An 18,936-nucleotide genomic window follows, 5' to 3' on the forward strand; every position below is an offset into this window, starting at 1 on the left:
GAAGGTCGAAATGTTGTTCTCTGCTATATTTTGGTGAAAGTGTTAATACCCACATCAGCCGTCCTGAGATATATTGTTAGCAGTAAAAGACTAGAGAGAAGGCAGTCAGTCAACACCATCTACCGATAACTCTTGGGCTACTCTTTTTACCGAGGAATAGTGAAATTAGCTGCCACATATAATCCATTTTCCCCATCTTTGTCCAACTGGAAGGACAAGCATTCGGTGACAATTATTTTTAATTGATCAAAAAATTAAAATTACGTCATGAGTTTTTGTTTATTTTTACATAGGTTTACCAATAACTTGATATACTACAATAAGCTTTAGTTAAACGGTAAATGTAAAGAAAGATAAAATAAAAAAACTGAGGTATTTGGAATTTGTGCTGGACTTGTCACCTACAATACGATGCATGCTGCCCAGCCTTCACACAGTAGTTCCCAAAGCAGGCATTAACCCATGTACTCTTCCCGATCACCTAGCGATTATAAATAACATCTCTATATGGTGATTGTTTGAAAGCAAAAGTGAATTGGACAAAGCAAAACCAGAACATCATCAGGTGTGAACGTGCTCTGATTCAGATCAGGATGGTTGAACCTAAAAAAAAAATTAAGCCCAAATTTGCGCATAGTCAGACCAAAGATTTTGGTCTTGAAGAAAGTTGAATGTGGAACTGACAAATGTGGAAGTAAAAATTAAGGTCCTAAAACGCCATCCTGTCCAGTTAACAAAAATACCTTAAGTTTTTATAATTATTCTAACAGATAAAGGTCTGATATAAAAAAAAAAGGCACTTATATCTGTATTAGTCAAGTTTTAGTAGAAAGTTATGAAATCTCAGTAAATTCCTAGGATAATCCGAGGGTCGTGGGTTCAAATCCTCGTCACATCAAAGATGTTCGCTCTTTAAGCCGTGGAGGCGTTATAATGTGACGGTCAATCCCACTATTCGTTGGTAAAAGAGTAGTCAAAGAGTTGATGATGGCTAGCAGCCTTCCCTTTCGTCTTACACTGCTAAATTAGGGACGGCTAGCACAGATAACCCTCGTATAGCTTTACTCGAAATTCAAAAAACAAAACAAACAAACAAAACCTTTCAATTTTTTCAGATGTATTGCACTATGTAATAAAATTTTTACTTTTTCTTGTTCCTGGGCAGAAAGTGTTATTTCCCAATTGCTTATGCCTGAAGTAAATGGAAAAGACATATTTTTCTCTTTAAACTTTGCTTTTCGTGACCAAGAAGCGTATAACGAAAACATGATGGAAGACTATCTTTGAGGGCTGATACGTGAAAGTGATTTACATTACAGTCTGGAAATCTCGAAAAACTACTCACTTCTAAACATTTTTGTATAACTTTAGTATAAATACATGTAAATCTTGATTCATATGTTGTTTTATTCAGACCTTATGTAAATGAAAATGTGCAAATTTGTCCGTTTTTACATATAAAATAGGTTAATTTCTAAATTTCATTACCAGGTCACAAAAGAAAAATTTGAAGGGAATAATGGTCATTTTCTGTACTTTTACAACATAAGATATAACACATACTATCCAGGAATAAAATCTGTGTTACAGAATGTTATTAAAGACGTATATACTTACGAAGCCTAATCAAAAATTCATTCAGATATTTGTTGTTTTTAATTTCGCGCAAAGCTACACAAGGGCTATCTACGCTAGCCGTCCCTAATTTAGCAGTGCAAGAATAGATGAAAGGCAGCTAGTCATCACCACCCACCGCCAATTCTTGGGCTACTCTTTAACCAATGAATATTGGGATTGACCGTCGTATTATAACATCCCCACATCTGAAAGGGTGAGTATGTTTAGTGCGACGGGGATTCAAACCCACGACCCTCAAATTACAAGTTAAACGCCTAATTCATTCAGAAGGGACACAAACAATAAATGAAACAGCATAGTTTTGCTCATATGTGTTTGACAAAAAAAGGGGTTAGGAAAAGAAATAGGTAATACAAATACATGTATTTAAGTTTATTTTAACCACAAACATTCATAATGAGTTTTTCTTAGTTAGCGAGTCAATACAATTTAGATCCTCATGTAGGTAAGATATAACCTTTTTTGTTCTTAAACGCAAAGCACTGAACAACATCAATTTTTTATTTTTTATAATGCAAATCCAAAGTAAACACTGTGGTCCGTGAAACCTATAACCTCCCACTGCTCGAAGGAAACAGAACATCGACCTCTCATGTCTTGTGGTAATAGCAAACCAAGTCTTGATACATGATTCTTTGGGGTCAAAAGGTTGCCTTGTGAAATACCACAGCGATCAGTTTACAGTCAGCCGTATTGATGGACAAGTTGCAGGTTACCCTTACTCACATTCCAAGACGTGCTGCAGTCTTGTGCACGTCCTGCTTTAAAAAAAACACGAGTTCCCATGGTGGTATAAAAAAGTCACCCTTTTCTTGGAGGAGTTTTTTTTTTACTGGAACTAACAGGTCCTTAGATGGTGCCAAAGATAAACCTGCAGGCTACAAGATAATTGCCTAGCGTTTTTATCGGATTATATTAGATAATTTATGACGCCTTCCCATTTTACAAAACATTGGTTTTCAAATAATGTACCAAAAAACAGACTGTCAAAACTATATTTGAGGTATTGAAATAACAACAACAAACGGTTTCTGTTAATTAGGACCAAATAAGTTAATTAATAAAAAAAGGCGAGTATGAATATTTTAAAGAAATTGATTTTGTTTGTATGAATATAGTCTTGAATGTTAGAGCTATTTGTGCAGTTCGTGTGAGGTTACGTCACAAATTACACATTATAATTCTCTTAATAATAATTTTATTTATTTTGTATTTTATTTTACACTAACAATGTTTAACAAAGGCTTCATCGCTAAGAGAGATTTATAAATATGCGCAAAATGAATGTGTAAAAATCACGATGAGGAAAATAGACTTTAAACCTACTTTTAAAAAACCGTGAAAAATCAGATTAATAATGCATAGAAAAATATTGTAAAGCAATTATATAGAAGTAATAAAAATCACTTATAATGATCTAAATAAAAATGATTCATTGACTTATTTATCCGATCAAAATGTTTCATAAGTTAGAAAGAGGTCAACCATATCCAGATGGAATACAAGAAAAGGTAAGTTATATGAAAGGATAAACCGTATGAAGACCTATTGTAGATATGTTAAACGGGAAATACAAATGATCCCATTTTATGCACGATATTGCTTGTTCCGTCAGTATGAAAGTTTGGCTTGGTTTTAGTGACTCTCAGACTGGGAGTCGAGCGTCCTTAACCAGCTGGCCATGCCAGACCTGATACTAAAGAACTTAATAGTTTCATCGGTATATATACATATGTAAGGATATGTAACGTAACATATGTTTACAATTTGGAAACAGGTTTCAAAAATAGAATAAAACAAAATTATGTGGAAATTTCTGTCTGCATACGAACAGGTAAAAGATAAAAAATTATTAAATAAAGTTTATATTGACCTCTAGAATCGTGGACTTATGTAGAAATATAACTCTAAGATATTTGAGGGGTTTTACGTAGGTAAAGCTGGTTAAAGGAAAGTATAACTCAACAATATATTCTAACCTAAATCTACAATGTGACATCAATAACATTTCTTGTGACAAGATATCGACAATTAAAAATCAAACGAAAAACATAGTATACAAATACACTTATATTTTGTGTGTTTTTCATATATAGCAAAGCCACAAAGGGCTATCTGTTCAGCCCACCGAGGAGAATCGAACCCCTCATTTTAGCGTTGTAAATCCGGAGACATACCGCTGTACTAGCGAGTGCCCACTTATATTTTAATAATACAAATACACTTATATTTTAATGGTATACAAATACTTATATTTTAATAATACAAATACACTTATATTTTAATAATACAAATACGTGTATTATAAATCTGTTTTTATGTATCGTTTTAACCTTTTATTCATTTGTTAAAGTATCAAGCCACTTAAGTTTTTACTAAATTTTAGCCCAAGAACAATATGTATTATAAATCAAAGCACAGATCAAACTATAAAAACTACTAATGTAGGCACGAGCAATAGTTTTAAAAAGGAAAAAAAAGAAATTTATGTGACTAAACTACCCTCAGATATTAATAAATAAAAATATTGATATCTTTTCTGAAAGTACTTATTTATAGGATCTCAAATTGTCTTTTCCTTTAGCGATAATGTTTATACAACGAGATATATCAGATTCCTACGTTTTCTTTAAGATTGTGTTCGTTTCGTATGCTTGCGTAGATGTACACAAGGGCTGTAGTCTCGGCATGGCTAGGTGGTTAAGGCGCTCGATTCCTAATCTGAGAGTCGAGGGTTCGAATCTTCGTCACACCAAACATGTTCGTCCTTTAAGCCGTGAGGTCGTTATAACGTTGCAGTTGTTGGTAAAAGAGTAACCCAAGGGTTGTAAGTGGGTGGCGATGACTACTGCCTTCCCTCTACTCTCACACTGTTAAATCAGGGACGGCTAGCGCAGATAGTTCTCGTGTAGCTTTGCGCGAAATTCAAACCGAATCAAAGTATCTGATAGTGAGACATTTTAAATTGTATTTGTGGCGCGATCTAGTGATTTTTATTCTAACTAACTGTCTTGTAATTATACAACAAAATCAAAATCTACTTTAACAAACAATTTTAAAAGAAATTACACTAATAAGCAGAAACTTAATTAAATGTATATTATAATATCACGTTTGAGATTTTTTTCACATTTATTTATCACAAAAATGTTATAATATATTACGTTGACAACGCTGCGTAATATGAAATATCTCGGTTAGTTATACCAATCACAGATTATAAAGAGTTAAAATAAACATGGAGAAGTTTCTACTTAAAAAAATTCCTAATATTTCTACGTAATGCTAAAAACTTTAGAGGCTGAACAAGTTGCAATCGTTGGAAAATTTAAATCCAAAAACACATCTGTAAAGTTCAACATTATTTAACAAAGTTGAATTTGGTATATTGATAAAAATATGGGTTATTTATTAAACAATATCACAAATTTTGTACACATTTATCAAATCTGAATTAGCACGGTATAATTACAAGCAACCTAGTAAAGTTAAAAGACAAAAATGAAAGTGGTTGAATTTTCAGATGTTTGGCTATGAAGGAAAACAAAACTTTTGTTTTTTTTTAAATTACACTTTATGCCTGGTTTATGTATTACTTCAAAACCAATAAATAAATAGAGGACTATTTATTTCCATCTTGTTGACACAAGTAATTTATTACTGCTGACGTCCCAACAGAGTTTGTTAGTCTAGTAAACTAACTGATTTGTTGATCTCTGACGTCTGAACAAGTTTTGTTAGTCTAATACATCAACTTATCTCGTGATCATTGACGTCTCAACAGAGTTTGTTAGTCCAATACATTATCTTATATCGTGATCTTTGACGTCTCAACAGAGTTTTTTTAGTCCAATACATCAACTTATCTCGTGATCTTTGACGTCTCAACATGGTTTGTTAGTCCAATACATCAACTTATGTCGTGATCTTTGACGCCTCAACAGAGTTTGTTAGTCCAATAGATCAACTTATCTCGTGATCTTTGACATCTCAATGGAGTTTGTTGGTCTGATACATCAAATCGTTTTATATATTCTAATAGATTTTGCTAGTTTAATATATCAACTTATATTATGATCTCTTACGTTCAAACATACTTTATATTAAAAACAATTTTTTTAGAAATATATTATAGTTTTCTTTGCTGAAATGTGAAATTTTATGGAAACTTATAAAGTTTTTATTACAAGTGAAAAATATAAATAACAGAATATTATTAGCAGTATCTTTGCTCTAGTTTCCATATCTATTTTTATTTTAAAATATGCAAAACTTACATTTAGTTTTAATTAAATACAATTGATAAACGTATCACACAAAGCTACATGTCAAAAAAAAAAATCATTTCCTCCATACCTCATGAAGTGGGGGAAAATAGGACTAAGCCTAATGATCAGCAATCAGATTGTGAATTTAAGGGTTCACGGTTCGCGTTCTGTTGTCAGAAAGTCACGAATAACCTTGTACAGCTTTACTTTTTCTCGGCAAAAAATCTCGGCCTGACGGTTTAAGCACCATCTAGTTGTTGGAAATATTAATATTTTCGAAAATTTTCGGATGTAACTTCTTTTCATTTTCAGTATATATAGCGATAATGTTTGAAATTTTCAACATTTAATTATTTAAGACATCCGATACCTTTTAGTGAGGTAAAAATATTGAGTGTCGTACGTATACTTTATTCATAACACGTATTATTTTATTCAACTGTTTGTAAGATAAATAAGATTTTCATTTTTTTTTAATTTACATAATTTAAGGTACATAATAAATATACCTCCATTGTACTTAAGATTTTTGTTTGTTATGAATTTCACCCAAAGCTACACGAAAGCTATCCCTAATTTAGCAGTGTAAGACTAGAGGGAAGGCAGATAATCATCACCACCCCACGTCAAATCTTGGGTTACTGTTTTACCAACGAATAGTGGGATTGACCGTTACATTATAACGCCCCTACAGCTGAAAGGGCGAACATGTTTGGTGTGACGGGGATTCAAACCCACGACACTTACATTACGAGTCGAAAGCCCAAATCACCTGGCCATGTCGGGCCAAGAGTTGACAGTGCTTATTAGGCAGCTACTTTTCTTGCGCTTTATCAGTTCAAAATTAGGGATGCGCTTAAACAGATATTTAGATATCTTTGAAGTAAATCATTCTAACATTTTTAGAATAATAGCAGGAGGATTATTGTACTATAACATTACAATGATTGTAAACTTTAACAGAATTTTAAAAAAATAGGCTTTTTAAATTTCGCTGTACAAATACTTCCTCAAGATGTGCAATCAAGACGCAAATGTAAAACATTTCTTGATTTAGCAAAAGTAAGATAATATTTTACACATTATTTGTTGTTATTGTTTTGAAGTTAAGAACATAGCTACACAGATTACGTAATTTAATGAATGTCGCTCAAACAAACTGATACAGATGAACAGTCTCCGCCTAGCGGTGACTTTGATTTTTTCTACTTAGCGTAGGTGTAGTGGCGTAACGCGTGAGTTTTAACGTTTTAAAGAAAATTAGTGCTTACACTGGTATTTACATCTGTCAGCATTTTCACTTTTACATATACATATATATACATTTATATATATATATAATATTATTAACACAAGGTTTTGCATTTAGTTTTGACTACAAGTATTATTAAGCCTAAGTTAGATTTGACGTAGTCTGGTCTTAGGCCTTAAACGATCTTAGTGTTAAGTAAAGATATGCGATAAATGTTTATCATCATGGCGCGAATAGTATTTCATAGGCTTATTGTTAAATATTGCTATCAATAGCGTACTTGGATTATTTGATGTCTTAAAAAGATTATGATCATAAGTTTTTAAGAAAAATATTATATGTATATATTCGATGGTTTGCTTGACAGCGTTTTTACGTCAAACTACGGAGATTATTTTAAAATTAAGTATACCATCAAATAATACTTGACTTTAAGCGGTAAACTCTACGTCCAACTCCAACTTAAGGGTGTTCGTATGGTCAGTTGAGTAATCGCAGTTTTTGTATTTTATCTATCCAAGTATTTAAAACAAACTCCTATGAGTAACGGCAACAAAAACAATACTAAATCCATTTCATATTATGAATCATAGATAATATGTGGACTGGAGAACCATTATCTCGATTTCTTTATCAAATTTTGCAGTTTTTCACGGCTGTCTTGTCGCACGCGGCGTAAAATGTCTACAAATTTTGAAGAAAAAGCTATTAATGTTTATCAGCTTTGTCAAATTACTAACCTGTTCTTTGTGTCAATGTCACTATTATAGAGTGGTATTTTTGCAGATATACAATGCTAGAAACTGGGTTTCTATACCCGTGGTGGGCAGATCACGGATGGCCCATTGCATAGTTTTGTGTTTAATTCCAGTCGAGCGCCCTAACCACCTGGCCATGCCGGGCCATAACTCCTGAAAGTTATGTAAATTCGTGATTAATAAAAGGTTATGTTAGGACATGAAAAGTTGATTCCGTTATATATAATTGCAAAAAAAAAAAAAAACGACCATAAAAACTGCAAAACCCATATGTGAAATCACTAATGTATCTCCGCATGGACCCAAGAAACCTTCGTACCAAATTTGATGAATATCCATCTAAAGGGAGCTAAATAGTGGTAAAAGAAAAATCCAAAACAACGTCCATAAACATGAAAAACCAAAAATTTGTATGTACTCCCGTATGGTGGGCCTGGCATGGCCTAGCGCGTAAGGCGTGCGACTCGTAAACTGAGGGTCGCGGGTTCGTGCCCGCGTCGCGCTAAACATGCTCGCCCTCCAAGCCGTGGGGGCGTATAATGTTACGGTCAATCCCACTATTCGTTGGTAAAAGAGTAGCCCAAGAGTTAGCGGTGGGTGGTGATGACTAGCTGCCTTCCCTCTAGTCTTACACTGCTAAATTAGGGACGGCTAGCACAGATAGCCCTCGAGTAGCTTTGTGCGAAATTCCAAAACAAAACAAACAAACTCCCGTATGGACCAAATGAACTTCCATACCAATTCCATATCCTGCGAAGAAGTTACATGGACATACAAAAGACAACATGTTTATGTTTACATAAAATGTCTACAATGTCTCTAGAAAGTTCAATATTTCACATGCACGTCAAATAAGAAACCCAGGAAATTCAAAGGCATCACATAAAAAAATAAAAAGTATCTTAATTAAAAGCTATACCATAGTTCAGATGAATGTTTTACGGTGTAATTATGTTGTATAAATAAAACACCATTAAATAATGGATGATTGTTGCCCTCCTTGGTCACTGAACTGGGGTTCTAGAAAAGAACATTCTATTGCAGTAAGGTTTAATGTCCACCTCTCTCCACACACGCACTGCTGGTTCGAAGCAAATAGAAACATAAATTTTCTCTATCTGAACCCGAAGATTCATTATGGCAGTCTGCTATATTTTGGAAACCAGTAAGAAAATTCTGTTTTCCTTCATTTTAAGTTACATCTCAAAATCTGTTTAAGAAACAATAATTATTAGAGAGTTTATTTGTTTGAAGTTAAGCGCAAATCTACACATTAACAATAGATTATCTATTCTCTGTTCACCACGGGTATCGAAATCCGGTTTCAAGAGTTACAAGTACACAGACATGCCGCTGTGCCACTAGAGGGCTGTTGAAGAACTAAACAAATCTGATTTGGACTGCAGCAGTTAAACAACTAAATCACCACATGCACTGAACTCGGTAAATATCCACTATCATCTGACAAATTTAATAAATGAACAGTCAAATACAGAGACTCTGGTCGCTAACTCACCCCCTACACAATAAGATAGGGGAACATTTCAAACATCTTTAATTCTAAGAACTTGCAAGCGAAAATGAAAAAGAAAGTTAAACAATGTATTAACTACACTGAATTCTACGGTATTAAATGCCCAATGACTGCAGAATATATATATATATACATACATTTCTATCATGTGAACAGTATACTTATCACTTCGCAGCCTTGTTTTAACATCACCCTAAAGAAAGTAAACAAACATATCTTTATTTCTTTTCACTTAAAAATTGAACCTACCAACTCTGGATATGGTTCTATCATTTTTCTCTTGTAAACTTCTCGCCAGAGTCCTGAACCGCATTAAAGAAATTTCAAGAAACTTTCCTTACAGAACAACGTTGACCTCGAATTATTAAAGTCGACATATTTGAACCTATTTGTTTATGCTATAACAATTGTATATACAAATAGTATAGTTATGCAGTTTTTAAATGTTTCTATTTCTGATAAATAGTATTTTTTAAAATAATATTTGGCAGGGACATTTTAATCTAAAGTCCTGAGGTTTCGAATATTAATAATTACATGACTTACTCAATCCTACCTCTCTAATAGTGCGTCAAGAATATGATACCAGTAGTATTTAAAAGCTACGGTATTACAACAATGTATCATATACACGCAAGCACTTTGAAACATAATTTTATTACATAAACCAGCCTAAGATCATAATGCTATTAGTCTGTTACTAAAGCTTAATACATTGTGTAGAACTCTCTGAAAGCAGTTTTATCGTTTGCTTGTTTCTTTCTTTTGAATTTCGCGCAAAGCTACACGAGGGCTATCTGCGCTAGCCGTCCCCAATTCATCAGTGTAAGACTACAGTGTTTTCGTCACGACCCACCACAAACTCTTGGGCTGCTCTTTTTCCAAGCAATAGTGGAATTGACCATAACGTTGTAGCACTCCCACGGCTAAAAAGTCGAGCATGATTGATGTGACAGGAATTCGAACCCGCGACCCTCGGATTACGAGTCGAGCACCTTAACTGGTTACGTGGCCATGCTGGGCCCTAAGCAGCTGTAAAACGAAACATTGAAGAATAGAGTATTTTGTCCAGAAAGCTTATGGTTGTTTTTCTAATGTGTATTATGTCATCGTTACTGCAGGTAGCGCTATCTAAGTTAAACCATGATAAATTATCTGGTCTGGTTTGAATTTCGTGTAAAACTACGCGAGGACTATCTACGCTAGCCTTCCCTTATTTAGCAGGGAAGGCAGCTAGTCATTGCCAACCACAGCCATCTTTTGAGCTACTCTTTTACCAAGGAATAGTGAGATTGACCGTCACCTTATAACGCCCCACTACTGAAAGGGCGAGCATGTTTGATAGGAAGGGGATTCGAACGTGTGACCTTCAGATTGCAGGTCGAGCACTCTAACCACCTAGTCATAAGTTGTCTAATACTTTACTTTGTGCAAGGCGAATGACATTCAACAAAAGCCTACTATATAATAATAGCAAATCACGAAAGTAAACAATTACGTTTATTTACGTAATGTAAACAAGGTAGAAAGGTAAAGAATTTATACAGATCCACATATATATCCAGTTCTTTCAATGTGTCTGTGTTCGCTTGATTTTAGAATTCCTGCTATATTTTTAACAAAACGGTTATATAATGTTACCTGTGTGATCTGTACCTCTACGAATTCTAAACGTAGTGTGACGGGGATTCGAATCCGCGACCCTCGGATTACGAGTCAAGCGCCTTGACCACCTGGTCATGCTGAGGCGTGTGGGTTTGAATATAGAACATAGATCCTGGTGGTCCCAACTTCACATAGTGCCGTATATAAATTTGATTATTTCCCAAATACAATACTACGTTTTTACCACTTTTCAGACCTTCATCAATCTTTGTATGTTAACTCAGTATAATTTTGATTTTCGTTTAAAAAACATTAATGTGAATATCAGATATATAGAGTACAAAAAGCTAACTTTGAAACGTGTAGTAAGAAAAAATATACTTATTAACTGGTCTCCCAAGTGACGCAGTGGTAAGTCCACAGACATATACTGCTAGAAACTGGGCTTTGATATTTGAGGAGGGCAGAGAACAGATAGCCCATTGTGTAGTTTGTGCTTAACTACAAACACGCCACCTACAGTGAAAGAAGTTAAATATGACCTCAATAAAATAATAATAATGAAGTTTATATTGCAGTTTTTCAAGGTTTTACGTATGTATATGTGTGCGCTAAGGATTAATGTACAATAGGTGCCTGTGATTTGTTGGCGATAAATTCCACAACAAACGAACAGCAAACACTCCACTCGTTTTAAAATAAGATATTTAAAACGACTCAAATGTATTTACAAAAATTATTTACACCACGGAAATCACAGTTATATCTCAAATTCTAAATAATTTTTTTTTTTTCTCAAAAGTCCACTTAGGCTGATTCAGTTACTTTAGAATCCAACCGACTAGACAAACTATTTTTCTCTACTTTTACAGATATTATCAGTAAATAATTTACATACATTACAACCTGGGTTGCCACAGTTGTATATCGGACTTTAAATAATTGTTTCCTTTTCGTCAATGTCGCACAGACATGTTCAATCACTTTAGAACAGCCTTTTACAAGACAAATTACTCTCCTTTCTGTTAAACTGTGAAACTCACTTTAAAATATCATTCATTCAGGCTAATCACTCACACAACAGCTAACTTCACATTTTTTTCGCTAACTAATTTTCTGACTTAGGCTCATTTTGTCGTCTATATTTATAATATCTTCACTGAGGCCTTAAACGTTCACCAAATTACGTGAACAGCGGAATATTCGAGTAACGTAACATCAACCATACTACAACATTTTGATTTCATACAACAAGTTACCACAATCAAACCTGTCATAATCGTCACATTTAAAATAATATCTTTGAACTATTGTTATAAAAATTAAATAACCATTAAGTATTAATTCATAAAATAAAATAAATAACAATGCTTACACTAATATAACCTATATTGTTTATTAGATAGTACTTGTGACCCACTTGAACCAAATACGTTAGAGTGAAAGGAAAGCTGCATCAGACATGACATATCTTCAGGAATCACAAAACATTGCACTTGAAAATCTATCTGTAAGTAACATGAATCCGTATTTTAATGTACTCGGTATTACGTTCTGGCTCAATTTGTAAGAGTACGTACTTTGTTGTCTGTAGTATAATAGAAATATTATCACATGTAGGGTGAAGACTGTATTGACCGTAGTCCAACCAAAGTAAGAGAATATGCCAGGTCGTACGTTAAGGATGTATTAGCAGAGAGTGTGGTCACTGCAGAAGAGGTAAGTGATAATTTCATGTATTAGAACGTACTTTCTTTCTTATTTAATTTATGAAATGCGTTATATCCCGTACAAGTGCTACCGAAAATACAGTATCGTTCCGTAACATACTTATTTCACTAAATGTAAACATTAATACTTTCTCTGGTTTGGAAACCAACTGTACTTACCATCTTATATGAATTGAATTAGTTTTAGTAAGGTCGCTTAATGAAGTTTTGTTATCTGTAAGGTCACTTGATGAAGTTTTGTTGTCTGTAAGGTCACTTGATGAGATTTCGTTGTGTTTAAGGTCATTTGATGATGTTTTGTTGTCTGTAAGGTCACTTGATGAAGTTTTGTTATCTGTAAAGTCACTTGATGAGGTTTTGTTTCGTGTGAGGTCACTTGATAAGATTTCGTTGTGTTTAAGGTCATTTGATGATGTTTTGTTATCTGTAAAGTCACTTGATGAGGTTTTTTTTGTGTTGCGTGCAAAACCATTCAATGAGGTTTCATGTGTAAAGTCATTTGGTAATATTTTGTTTTATGTAAGGTCATTTGATGAGGTTTTGTTATGTGTAAGGTCAGTTGGTGATATTTTTTGTCTGTAAGGTCACTGGATAAGGTTTATTGGGTGTAAGGTCACTTGACAAGGTTTATTGGGTTTAAGGTCACTGGATAAAATTTATTGGATGTAAGATCACTTGACAAGGTTTTGCTGCGAAATTATTTTAGATAACTGACTTAAATGGCTTGGCGTTTAATTATTGTAACCGTAAAGATAAAACTGCTCGTGAACTTTCTTCTCGTTGTTGTAGTGTCACATTTTATTTAGAGAGAAAATTAACTGAATAAAGTGATGTCCTTAAAGCAACTTCAAAAACTGTCAATTTGTTTTGGTCTGAGTCAACGTGAATTCCTCGTAAGGTATATGGATAGGAAAATACGACATTAGATAAATCTCTAATAACTTATAGCACTTGAAATGTTATTACAACTGTGATGTTGTATGGTGAATTGGAAGTGCCTGTCTTACGTCAGTGTGTTTAAAGGGAAAAGGACAGTCAGAAAAGAGAATGTTTATACTCAAAATAAAGATTTAATAAAACTGACCAATGTGTGCTCAGTGGTTAAAGTGACATGTTTGGAGGGAATTAATATAAAACATTTGTATCAAATTACCTTATAAAATTTACATTGTAGGTAAACTGGTTTGTTTATATAACTTTGAATAGTGTAGTGAATTCATTCTAGAATTGTTTAGAAATATTATTTGGTCAGTTAACATGTAAGGTTATTATCTAATCATAAGTATAACATTAATTGGATTGTAAGTCACAATTTTAAGTGTATGCCACAATCATCAGTACAATTTTGGATGGCTGATACACAATGCAAAATGATCTCACAGAGGACACAATACTGGATAAATGCTTCATAGTTTTGACTTACACACAATACACTTACGCATGCATGCTATGTTTTACTTTTCAATAAAAGATAAATGAAATTAATGGGTAAATACCTGTGAAACCTTTGGTTTATCAAGTAAAATCCCTGATGATCTGTTGTAACTTGAAATCAACGTGGCTGTCTAATCTTCGTCAAAGCTCAAGATAGAATGGCATTACACAGGGAGCGACAATACAACACATGAGTTTCAGTACATTCAGTACGTTGTTATGGGACGCATGACACATACTTCTGACTTAATGAAGACGTTGAGTTCTACAGATCTGTGTCTTTGATGTTAATTGTTAAGGAATAAGGAGGATTGTGTTTTCCATATTTTATGAATATATGTAGGTAACAATACTGGGGGCTGAGGGAGGCTTGGCTCATTTGGGGGGCTCAAGCCCCTCACACCACAAGGCATCTTCTTGGCGCCGCCACTGGTTGGTTTCAAAATCAGAAACAGTTCGTTTGTCCACAAAAACGTGTGTTATGTCACTGTCTGTGAGAAATTTAACAAAGTGTATTTTAGCTGACGTCCTTCTTTATATAACACCATTGTATAAATGGAGAATTAATAAGGTTTAGAACTCGACATTGAAGTCACAACCTGTAGGCTATCTGCACTCAATTTGTTTACCAAGGGAAATTGAACCACAGATTGGAACGTTGGAAGTACGAAAAATTACCGCGGGCTCACACTAATGCTGTTAGTTCTTCAAACACTGTAAAAACCTAAATTCATATTCTGATGATATAGTTCATAAATATAATTTTATTTCAGTATTGCAGCTCCAATAACAAACAGGATGTCGGTTTAAAATCAACTAAAAGAATCTCAGTGATAAAAAAAAACCAAAACCTGTTTTGAACTGAAATATGTTGGTTACAGACATTTTTATAACTTTGTTCTCGTTAAAAAAACAAATATTCTGTGTGTGAATTCGACGATTTCAAATATTTACGATTTTCGTAGTGTTGTATGCTATAAAACAACATCACACAAATTATATATAAATAATTTTTTTTTATTTTGTTCAAGCGGATTTCACCGAAAGGTGGCTCTACAAAGTTCGGTAAGTTTAGCTAGTTATGTCGCATGGAATCATACTTAATATTTAAAGTAAATACGTAAATATTTCGTGAAAGTGAAGTTGTTATTATTCAAGTTTTACATCTATGAATCATAAAAAAAAATATGTTAAAATAAAAATAATAGTATACATGGAAAAATTCAGAGATTTTAAAAAGACAAACACACGTATTAAAATAGCACGACGCTTTGTGTTGTCAGATTTGTTTTAACTTTAGGATATATAAGATTAGCTTAATTTGTAAAGAAAATTGTTTAACAAAGAAATATTTATGTCTTTATGGTAATGATTATATCTGTTTAGATCACTAGAGAATTTTAATAGTGAGAAACCAAAAATAATTTCATAATAAATAAGTGTGACCCACTAGAACAAACAAGTCTTATCCATCACGTATTTCAGTACTTTTGACAACAGTTTACAAATTCACGATCGTTAGCAATGGTTAATGAAAAATGTCTGAAAATATTCACAATCAGTGCTTTCTTATCACGTGTTATATTTGATAAACAGTATCAAATTTTAAATTGTTTCGGGTTTTTATTTATTGTATATGTGTGTGTGTGTGTGTGTCTAAGTAACCAAAATACTGGTAACATCCACTGGGTCCCCCAGTGGCTCAGCGGTATGTCTGCGGATTTACAACGCTAAAAATCGGGTTTCGATACCCGTAATGAGCAGAGCACAGATAGCCCATTGTTTAGCTTTGTGCTTAATTCAAAACAACAAACAACAACATCCACTAGTGGTTACGAATTACAAAACACTGAAGTTTGTCTGTTTGGAATTAAACACAAAGCTACTCAATGGGTCATCTGTGTTATGTCCACCACAGATGTCGAAACCCGGTTTCTAGTGGTGTGAATCCATACACATACCACTATACTACAGAGGGGAGTGCAAACACTGAAGTATCAGACTATTCTCTATTTTCTTTTTCTTGTTAATTTCTTCAACCGGTTGCGTGACTTCAAAGGTCACTTTTTAGGATATAACTTTATTGACAATATATTGTATGTCTGAAGTCAAGTCAACAGCTACACGAAGGTCTATCTGTGCTCTGCCCACCACGGGTATCGAAACCGGTTTCTAGCATTTTATGTTTGCGGACATACCGCTGTGCCACTGGAGGCTTGAGAGTATATAACAAAAATTCAACTGTAGTTTTCATCTAAATATAGATAATCTGAACTAAATATATATATTTTTAATGTACAAAGATACAACACACTCCTTGTGTAAATCTGAACTAAATACATATATTTTAATGTACAAAGATATAACACACTCCTTGTGTAAATCTAGACTAAATACATATATTTTAATATGCAAAGATATAACACACTCCTTGTGTAAATCTAGACTAAATACATATATTTTAATGTACAAAGATATAACACACTCCTTGTGTAAATCTAGACTAAATACATATATTTTAATATGCAAAGATATAACACACTCCTTGTGTAAATCTAGACTAAATACATATATTTTAATGTACAAAGATATAACACACTCTTTGTGTAAATCTGAACTAAATACATATATTTTTAAAGTACAAAGATATAACACACTCCTTGTGTAAATCTGAACTAAATATATATATTTTAAAGTACAAAGATATAACACACTCCTTGTGTAAATCTGAACTAAATATATATATTTTAAAGTACAAAGATATAACACACTCCTTGTGTAAATCTGAACTAAATACATATATTTTGATGTACAAAGATACCACACACTCCTTGTGTAAATCTAGACTAAATACATATATTTTTAAAGTACAAAGATATAACACACTCCTTGTGTAAATCTGAACTAAATATATATATTTTAAAGTACAAAGATATAACACACTCTTTGTATAAATCTAGACTAAATACATATATTTTTAAAGTACAAAGATATAACACACTCTTTGTATAAATCTAGACTAAATATATATATTTTAATGTACAAAGATATAACACACTCCTTGTGTAAATCTACACTAAATACGTATATTTTTAAAGTACAAAGATATAACACACTCCTTGTGTAAATCTACACTAAATACGTATATTTTTAAAGTACAAAGATATTACACACTCCTTGTGTAAATCTGAACTAAATATATATTTTTAATGTGCAAAGATATAGCACACTCCTTGTGTAAATCTGAACTAAATATATATATTTTAAAGTACAAAGATATAACACACTCTTTGTGTAAATCTAGACTAAATACATTTAATTTTAATGTACAAAGATATAACACACTCCTTGTGTAAATCTAGACTAAATACATATATTTTTAATGCACAAAGACATAACCCTCCTTGTATAAATTACGTGAAGTAAAATTATCAAAAGTAAATGAAATTATATATTTATTTATTTATTGTAAATTAATTTTCTGGTTTAGAAAAAAAAAAAAAAGTATCTGGTACCTGGTATGGACGACTAAGAAAATCCATAAGCACTTTTGGACGTCATACTTTGAGATGTACTACACGGAAAACTAGGCAGAAAAAACACTAAAGACACTCACTTGGAAGCTTCAAAGAAAAAAATATTTCAGGTTATAATTAACCTTATAAATCTTCAAACAAAATCTACCAGTATTTACAAACGTAGCTTGAAAGGCGAGTTCTTCAATCATTAATGTTTCCACTTGTTGTTAATTAAAAAAAAATTAAAAATGGCAGTTTGTGAGATATGTAAGGTTAACCACTGTAAAGTTCTCAGGTAATACGTACTTCAGTTAATGTGCGCAAAACGAATGAGATTTCGAAGGAAAGCCAGATTTTGATAAATATTTAATTGTTCTATGTGTGTGTTCATTAATTCTGTGTTTTCAGTGTAAGATTTTGGTGTATATATGTAGTTTAAATACATATCTGTATGGAATATACGACCGGTGAAACTGCATCACCATCATGGACGACGTTGGTGTGAGGTGTGACACTCTAGGAGCCAAAGTATAGACAAGTTTTAGTTTAAATTTAGTTACTGGTTTTAGTTTAAATTTAGTTACTGGTTTTAGTTTAAATTTAGTTACTGGTTTTAGTTTAAATTTAGTTACTGGTTTTAGTTGTTCTGTTGCTTCTAACTGTTAGCCAATAAAGTGCCTTCTTACAAGCATGACCTATTTATTCACAAATCGTGAAAGTTATGACAGTGAGAAAATTATTAAAAACCACATACTAAAGAACAAGAGAAAACTTTCTGCTCCATGAAGGAAACGTTAATGTACTGATCATTTACTTAATAATTTGGATATAAGTTTAGCTCGTAGTATCTGCAGAATAGTCCATGGAAAAATGTCGTATCACGTTTGGCTTTATTATTACCTATCATAACAAATAATCACCAACTAAAGTCTCGTCCAGACAATAATCAACCTGGTTTTCGTTCTGACAAAGTCACTAAGCTAGTTATTGTCCTGACAGTCACCAATCTAGTTCTAGTTTTGACGAAGTCAGCAACCTAGTTCTCCTCCTGAGAAACAGTCACTCACCGAGTTATCGTCATGACAAACCGTCACCAACCTAGTTCTCGTCCTGAGAAACAGTCACTCACCTAGTTCTCGTCCTGAGAAACAGTCACTCACCGAGTTATCGTCATGACAAACCGTCAGCAACCTAGTTCT

The 18,936-nt window shown here is 33.1% G+C and overlaps 1 long non-coding RNA gene across 1 annotated transcript in view; it reads left to right on the plus strand.

The window, feature by feature from the left end:
* LOC143248402 (uncharacterized) overlaps positions 1–18,326 on the plus strand; it is a 64,884-nt gene extending 46,558 nt beyond the window's left edge. The window contains exons 2-5 of the long non-coding RNA XR_013026970.1: positions 12,458–12,565; positions 12,676–12,774; positions 15,251–15,284; positions 17,710–18,326. This is a non-coding gene — a long non-coding RNA (uncharacterized LOC143248402). The remainder of the gene's footprint in view (positions 1–12,457; positions 12,566–12,675; positions 12,775–15,250; positions 15,285–17,709) is intronic.
* The last annotated feature ends 610 nt before the right edge of the window (positions 18,327–18,936 follow it).

This window comes from Tachypleus tridentatus, chromosome 4, assembly GCF_004210375.1.
Source record: "Tachypleus tridentatus isolate NWPU-2018 chromosome 4, ASM421037v1, whole genome shotgun sequence".
Lineage (NCBI taxonomy): Eukaryota > Metazoa > Arthropoda > Merostomata > Xiphosura > Limulidae > Tachypleus > Tachypleus tridentatus.